This window comes from Stegastes partitus, unplaced genomic scaffold (assembly GCF_000690725.1).
Source record: "Stegastes partitus isolate 25-593 unplaced genomic scaffold, Stegastes_partitus-1.0.2 Scaffold10, whole genome shotgun sequence".
In the NCBI taxonomy this organism is placed as follows: domain Eukaryota; kingdom Metazoa; phylum Chordata; class Actinopteri; family Pomacentridae; genus Stegastes; species Stegastes partitus.
Window position 1 is genome coordinate 2,006,095 of NW_007577741.1, and position 6,852 is coordinate 2,012,946.

The following is a 6,852-nucleotide window of genomic DNA, read 5'->3' on the forward strand; positions in this document are numbered from 1 at the left end:
TATTATTGGATGTAATCAAATGTGTATGAGCCCGGTAGGGAGCACACTTTGGGTTTGTTTGTGCAAAAGAACTTTGTGATTTCATCATGGGCTTTCATGGCAGTTTGAGTCTGATGTATTTACGTGACACTAACAGTGTGTTAAACATTTATCTATTTGCTATTAATGAAGTGTCAATCAGCAGAACATATGACTATAGTTTAACCACACAGGCCTAAAACCAGCATCTGAAAATTACCAATGTGAAGGAATTACCAAAGAATTCTGACCTTAATAACAAAATATTGCTTTCTACTCTAAAAATGTGCACTTTCGAAAATGAACAAAAACTTCTTTTGTGAACCTGAAACCTGCCATTCATGGTCACTCATGTACAAATGATCCCTCTTGAAGCCCCTGCTTTTCATTTCTGTCCGTGTGTGAAAAAGGTGTGAAAAATGAACCCTGACAATCTCTTTAAGTGCTTTGTGTTTGAACTGAATTCCAACTGCAGGTGTGTCTGATCCTCATGTATAATTTCTGTGGGTGAGAGGCAGATTGTCTGGAACTCAAGGCTTATGTTTCACTCTCCACTAGTGGACATGTAGACACTGCCAGGAGTGATGGAATAAACTCAAGTGAATCACACTGAAATAACCCCATCAGACACACTGCAAAAATAAATAGTCAAGGCACCTATTCCCACCACATAATTAAATGCATTAAATACTCTTGTTTCACATTGTTTGCTTTATTTTTTTTTGGGATGATAGATAAATTCTGACTTTTTAGTGTGATTTTACTGAAACCTGTTAAACAATCAATCCTTAATATCAGTGGCAGGCCATGCATTTTAATCCTACGCCTTCAGTGGCATCCTACCTGAATCACATCACCTCTTATGACGCCATAGAAATCATCAGTATTATGCAGAAAGGCAGCACAACAGGACGTTGCATCGCAGACGGGTATCTCATGTAGCGAGAATGGATGCCATTACTGAAGCAAGAAACCCATCCATCCATCCATCCATCCATCTTCTTTCGCATGATCCGGAGTCGGGTCGCGGAGGCAGCAGCCTTAGCAAAGCTGCCCAGACTTCCTGATCCGCACATACCTCCTCCAGCCCTAGGCGTTCCCAGGCCACTCGAGAGAGAGCATCCCTCCAGCATGTCCTGGGTCTTCCCCGAGGCCTCCTCCCAGTGGGACGTGCCCAGAACACCTCCCCAGGGAGGCATCCAGGAGGCATCCGAAAAAGATGCCCGAACCACCTCAGCTGGCTCCTTTCAACGTGGAGGAGCAGCGGCTCTACTCCGAGCTCCTCCCGTGTGACTGAGCTCCTCACCCTATCTCTAAGGGAGCGCCCAGCCACCCTGCGGAGGAAACTCATTTGGGCCGCTTGTATCCGCGATCTTGTTCTTTCGGTCATTACCCAGATCTCATGACCATAGGTGAGAGTAGGAACGTAGATTGACTGGTAAATCGAGAGCTTTGCTGCCTTGCTCAGCTCTTTCTTCACCACGATGTTCCAGTACAGTGACCACAACACTGCAGACGCTGCACCGATCCGTCTGTCAATCTCACGCTCCATCCGCCCCTCACTCGTGAACAAGACCCCGAGATACTTGTACTCCTCCACTCAAGGCAAGGACTCTCCACTGACCCCGAGAGGGCAAGCCACCTTTTTCCGGTTGAGAACCATGGCCTTGGATCTGGAGGTGCTGATCCTCATTCCGCTCACCCCACACTCGGCTGCAAACCGCCCCAGTGCACGCTGAAGGTCCTGATTTGATGAAGCCAACAGAACAACATCATCCCAAACCGAACCCCTTCTGCCCCCCCTGGTTGCGCTGAGAAATTCTGTCCATAGAAATAATTAACAGAACCAGTGAAAAAGGGCAGCCCTGACAGAGGCCAACGTGCACTAGGAACAGGTCTGACTTACTACCAGCAATGCGAACCCTGCTCCTGCTGCAGTCGTACAGGGAACGGACAGCCCTTAACAGAGGGCAGCGGACCCCATACTCCCAAAGCGGATCCAACTCACCACCAGGTGGTGATCGGTGGACAGCTCTGCCCCTCTCTTTATCCAAGTGTCCGAGACACACTACTGGAGGTCTGATGATACAACTAAAAAGTCGATCATCAACCTCCGGCCTAGGGTGTCTTGGTGCCACGTGCACATGTGGACACCCTTGTGCTCTGACATGGTGTTCGTGATGGACAAACTGTGACTAGCACAGAAGTCCAACAACAGAACACCACTCGGGGAGGCCGTTCCTCCCGATCACCCCTCTCCAGGTCTCACTGTAATTGTCCACGTGGGCGTTGAAGTCCCCCAGTAGAACAAAGGAGTCCCCAGTTGGGGCACTATCTAGTACCCCTCCCAGGGACTCCAAGAAGGCCAGGTACACTGCAGTGCTGTTGGGTCTGTAGGCCGAGACAACAGTGAGAGACCTGTCCCCAACCCGAAGGTGTCTCGTTCACTGGAGTGAACTCCAACACGTGGCGGCTGAGCTGGGCAATGAGCAGGCCCACTCCAGACTGCCGCCTCTCCCCGCGGGCAACGCCAGAGAAATGGAGTGTCCAGCCTCTCTCCAGGAGTTGGGTTCCAGAGCCCAAGCTGTGCATGGAGGTGAGGCCGACTATATCTAGCCAATATCGCTCAACCTCCTTGTTACGACTGCGGTCGTATTTGTTTATGGAATGTTATCAATCCAGTCACGACGACCGGATTGGCTGATCAGCGGAAGTTCCGGTTTCAAATACGGAGAGAGGACTTTGCCAATGCGCGCAGAGACAGAGGGTCAGATGGGTGAAGCCATTTCCTCACCGGCAACCCAACCGGCACAGCACCACGTCATCACTTTTGTGTATAGTCGACTTTGTGAATGGAGTGAGCTGCTACCTTTTTTGTTTTACCCGTTTTCTGATGCTTATGTTAGGTAGGGAGGCCAGACTTTGTGTGTATTTTCAATGCTTTTATTTTTGATAGGCAAGTTGGTTCTCCCGTACTTTAGCGTCGTTTTGGTTGTTATTTTTGGTAGAGCTCACTCTTATTTTAAGTTCATTATTCCCTTTGTTTTTACCCCACATTTGTTATCAACAAATCATCATTTGTCCTGGCAAAACTGCTGTGGTATGGCTGCTTGGGACCGGAGAGGGATGGCGCATTTGTGTTGCGTTCAGGTGCCCCTAGACCGGGCGTAACACTCCTGCACAAGCTCAGGCTCCTTCCCGCCCAGCGAGGTGACGTTCCACGTCCCAACAACCAGAGGCTGTGTACGTGGACCAGGCCATCGAGGCAGGCCCCTTGACCGCCACCCAGTCCACTCAGCACCCGACCCTCATGACTCCCTCTGCGGGTGATGAGTCCACAGGAGGGCGGGCCCATGTCATCCTTCCGGTCCCGACCACCAGGCGCTTGCATACGAGCCCCAACCCTGGGCCTGGCTCCAGGGTGGGGCAACGGCTGCCCAATATTGGGCAACATCACAGTCCTTGATATTTTTCTGGTCATAGAAGTTTTAGAACTGCCCTTTGTCTGTCCCGTCACCTAGAACCTGTTTGCCATGGGTGACCCCACCAGAGGCATGAAGGCCCAGACAACATAGCTCCTAGGATCATTCGGGTGCAGAAACTCCCCCACCACAATAAGGTGGCAGTTCGAAGGGGGAGCAAGAAACCCAGTTTAAACAATTCAACAAGAGCTCCTTTCACAAAACCGAAGTTTTAATTTGCTGTGGGGCTGAGAATGTCCATTTGCTTAACAAAAAAAAAAACACTCATACTTTTACGATAACGTTTTAGTTTGTGCAGGCGCTACAGATACGAACCGCTAGCTTTGGCTAAGCTCTCTGACCGTCCAATCAGAGAACGTGAAAGTGCTGACGTCATCGTAGGCCAGCTAGCTGGCCCTGGGACCACCAACTCTCAATCTGATTGGTTAAAGCAATAGTTTCATTACAATGCATTTTAAGCTACAGGGGCCTGCACTTTTGATTCTGAAGGCCTCACATGACGGCTGATATATGATTGGATTTAAAAAAAAAAAAAAATTAAAAAAAAAAAAAAAACGCTCTTATATAAACATACACTGCTAGAATCACCACAACCCAGAGACACTATGAAATGAAGAGAACAGACTATTGGGAATAATGCAAAATGATTAATGGGAAAATATTACAACGTAAGCCAGTGATTCTACAAAGACAGCCACCACAGAAGGCCTTGCTGGCCCTGGCGACACACCACTGCAAACCACCCAGTTTACAGAGTGGCAAACATGTGGCCTGGCACAGGGAGAGGCTGAAGGTAGTGACAAGCAAAGTTAGAAAAGGCTGCAAAGAGCCTACATTATGATTTTTGGGGTTTCCTTTCCTTCAGTGTGTTCTATGGCTGTTTTTGTGCATGTGAAAGGTTGACACAGGTACAGACCCAAAGTCCACATCGAAGGGAACAAGCCTTGTTATCACTTTCTGTTAGCAGGTCCCAAGTTTGGTGCAGCAATTTGTTTAATCAAAGCAGCAGGAATAAACCCAATGCAATGTTTTGGCTTCTCAAACACAAACTCAGTGTGTCAAAATTAAAAATGTGAATAAACATAACTGGTAACTTGGTGTGAACTCAGTGGTTGCACAAATGAGTAGCTTTGAGTTTCTGCATGTGCTCAAACTGCAGTACTTCAGTTGAAGCATCTGGTAAATATGTATATTTATGACAGTTTTGCAGGCAAATTATTGAATGTGTGCATGAGAGTAAATCTACTGAAATCACAACTCATTTGTTTATATGTCTCTATAGATACACTTGGTGCCCTATTTGCCTATAATGATCTAACATGCAAATCAAGGAGGGGCAGTGGGGTACGAGAGTTTACAAAAATACATTCACACATAATTCACACTCACTTCAGGAAGAAGTGAAGGCTGAAGTGTATCGTCTGAGGTAGGAAAGTTTTCTATCCTTCTCCTTCATCCCTCTAAGTCTCTGCTATGATACTGTATTACTGCAGGATTATGTTGTCCTTTATATGTGCATGTAATGCGTCTTTCTGTGAATATGATCATTTACTAAATTAAGCATCTCTAAAACAATTCAACATCTAGACACCACACATGTGACTGCTGAATTACTGATCTTAAACTTGCTGTAATTCTTTATTCAGCATTATGTATGAATGGAGTATTTCAATATCTGTTGTCTGGCATTTTCACATTCTGAATTCAGTTTTATCGAATTTACTTAAAACAAATTGAATCCACTTCTTTTGATCTGCTTTTGAAGTTTGCTACGCTGTTTTAAAAAAAAATAATAATCTGTTCACCTTTACATAAGTCACCTGTTTGGTAGTAGAGTGTGGCACTTCAGTCATGTCTGATAGAAAAAATTAGTGACTGCTGCTAAAGTAAAGCTTTTTAATATTTATGAATATCTGAGATCATTGCAAAAATACTTGTAGGGTGGATATATTTATGGATGAATGGTTTAACTTTTAAAAGTATAGATGCATTGCATTTGCTTAGTTGTCTGTGCATTTTGTGTATTTTTGGTACAAAGGGTAATACAAGATCTAGACATTAAAATGCACTACAAATACAATATTTTAAGTCATTTTATATGCATTATTCTCATTTCTGTATAAGAGGCAACCATCTCCATGAATACCACAACTCACGTCCATAATGTGTCGAGCAGCTTCAGCTATCGAGACTCCCAAAGCACAGCTGTGATCAAAAATGTGATCGTTGTGGCTCTTGGCCTGATAATCAACTTTATCAACGGCACACTGATTCACACCTTCAGAAAACACCAGGTCAGTGTTNTCTTACAGGAAGAAGTGAAGGCTAAAGGGTACTGTCCGAGGTAGGAAAGTTTTCTATCCTTCTCCTTCATCCCTCTAAGTCTCTGCTATGATACTGTATTACTGCAGGATTATGTTGTCCTTTATATGTGCATGTAATGCGTCTTCCTGTGAATATGATCATTTACTAAATTAAGCATCTCTAAAACAATTCAACATCTAGACACCACACATGTGAGTGCTGAATTACTGATCTTAAACTTGCTGTAATTCTTTATTCAGCATTACGTATGAATTAAGTATTTCAATATCTGTTGTCTGGCATTTTCACATTCTGAATTCAGTTTAATCGAATTTACTTGAAGCAAACTGAATCCACTTCTTTTGATCTGCTTTTGAACTTGTTATGCTGTAAAGCTTTTTAATATCTATGAATATTTGAGATCATTGCAAAAGCACTTGTAGGGTGGGTATATTTATGGATGAATGGTTTAACTTTTAAAAGTAGAGATGCATTGCATTTGCTTAGTTGTCTGTGCATTTTGTGTGTTTTTGGTACAAAGGATAATACAAGATCTAAACATTAAAATGCATTACAAGTACAATATTTTGTCATTTTATATATATATTTCTTTTTTCTGTACAAGAGGCAACCATCTCCATGAATACCACAACTCACATCCACAATGTGTCGAACAGCTTCATCTATCGAGACTCCCAAAGCACAGCTGTGATCAAAAATGTGATCGTTGTGGCTCTTGGCCTGATAATCAACTTTATCAACGGCACACTGATTCACACCTTCAGAAAACACCAGGTCAGTGTTCTTACATCACACCCATAATTATTGTATTATCAGCAGTAAAAGCAAACAGATAGAAAGACGAGCCATTTCTCCTCTCTTTCAGATATTGTTTTCCAATCCTCGGTATATCCTGTTCATCCACATGGTGGCGAACGACATGATCCAGCTCACAACAACAGTCAGCCTGTTTGTCTTCAGTTATGTCTTCTACAAAATTCATGCTTCCGTCTGTTGCCTCATTATTACCTTTGCCGTCTTCTCCACC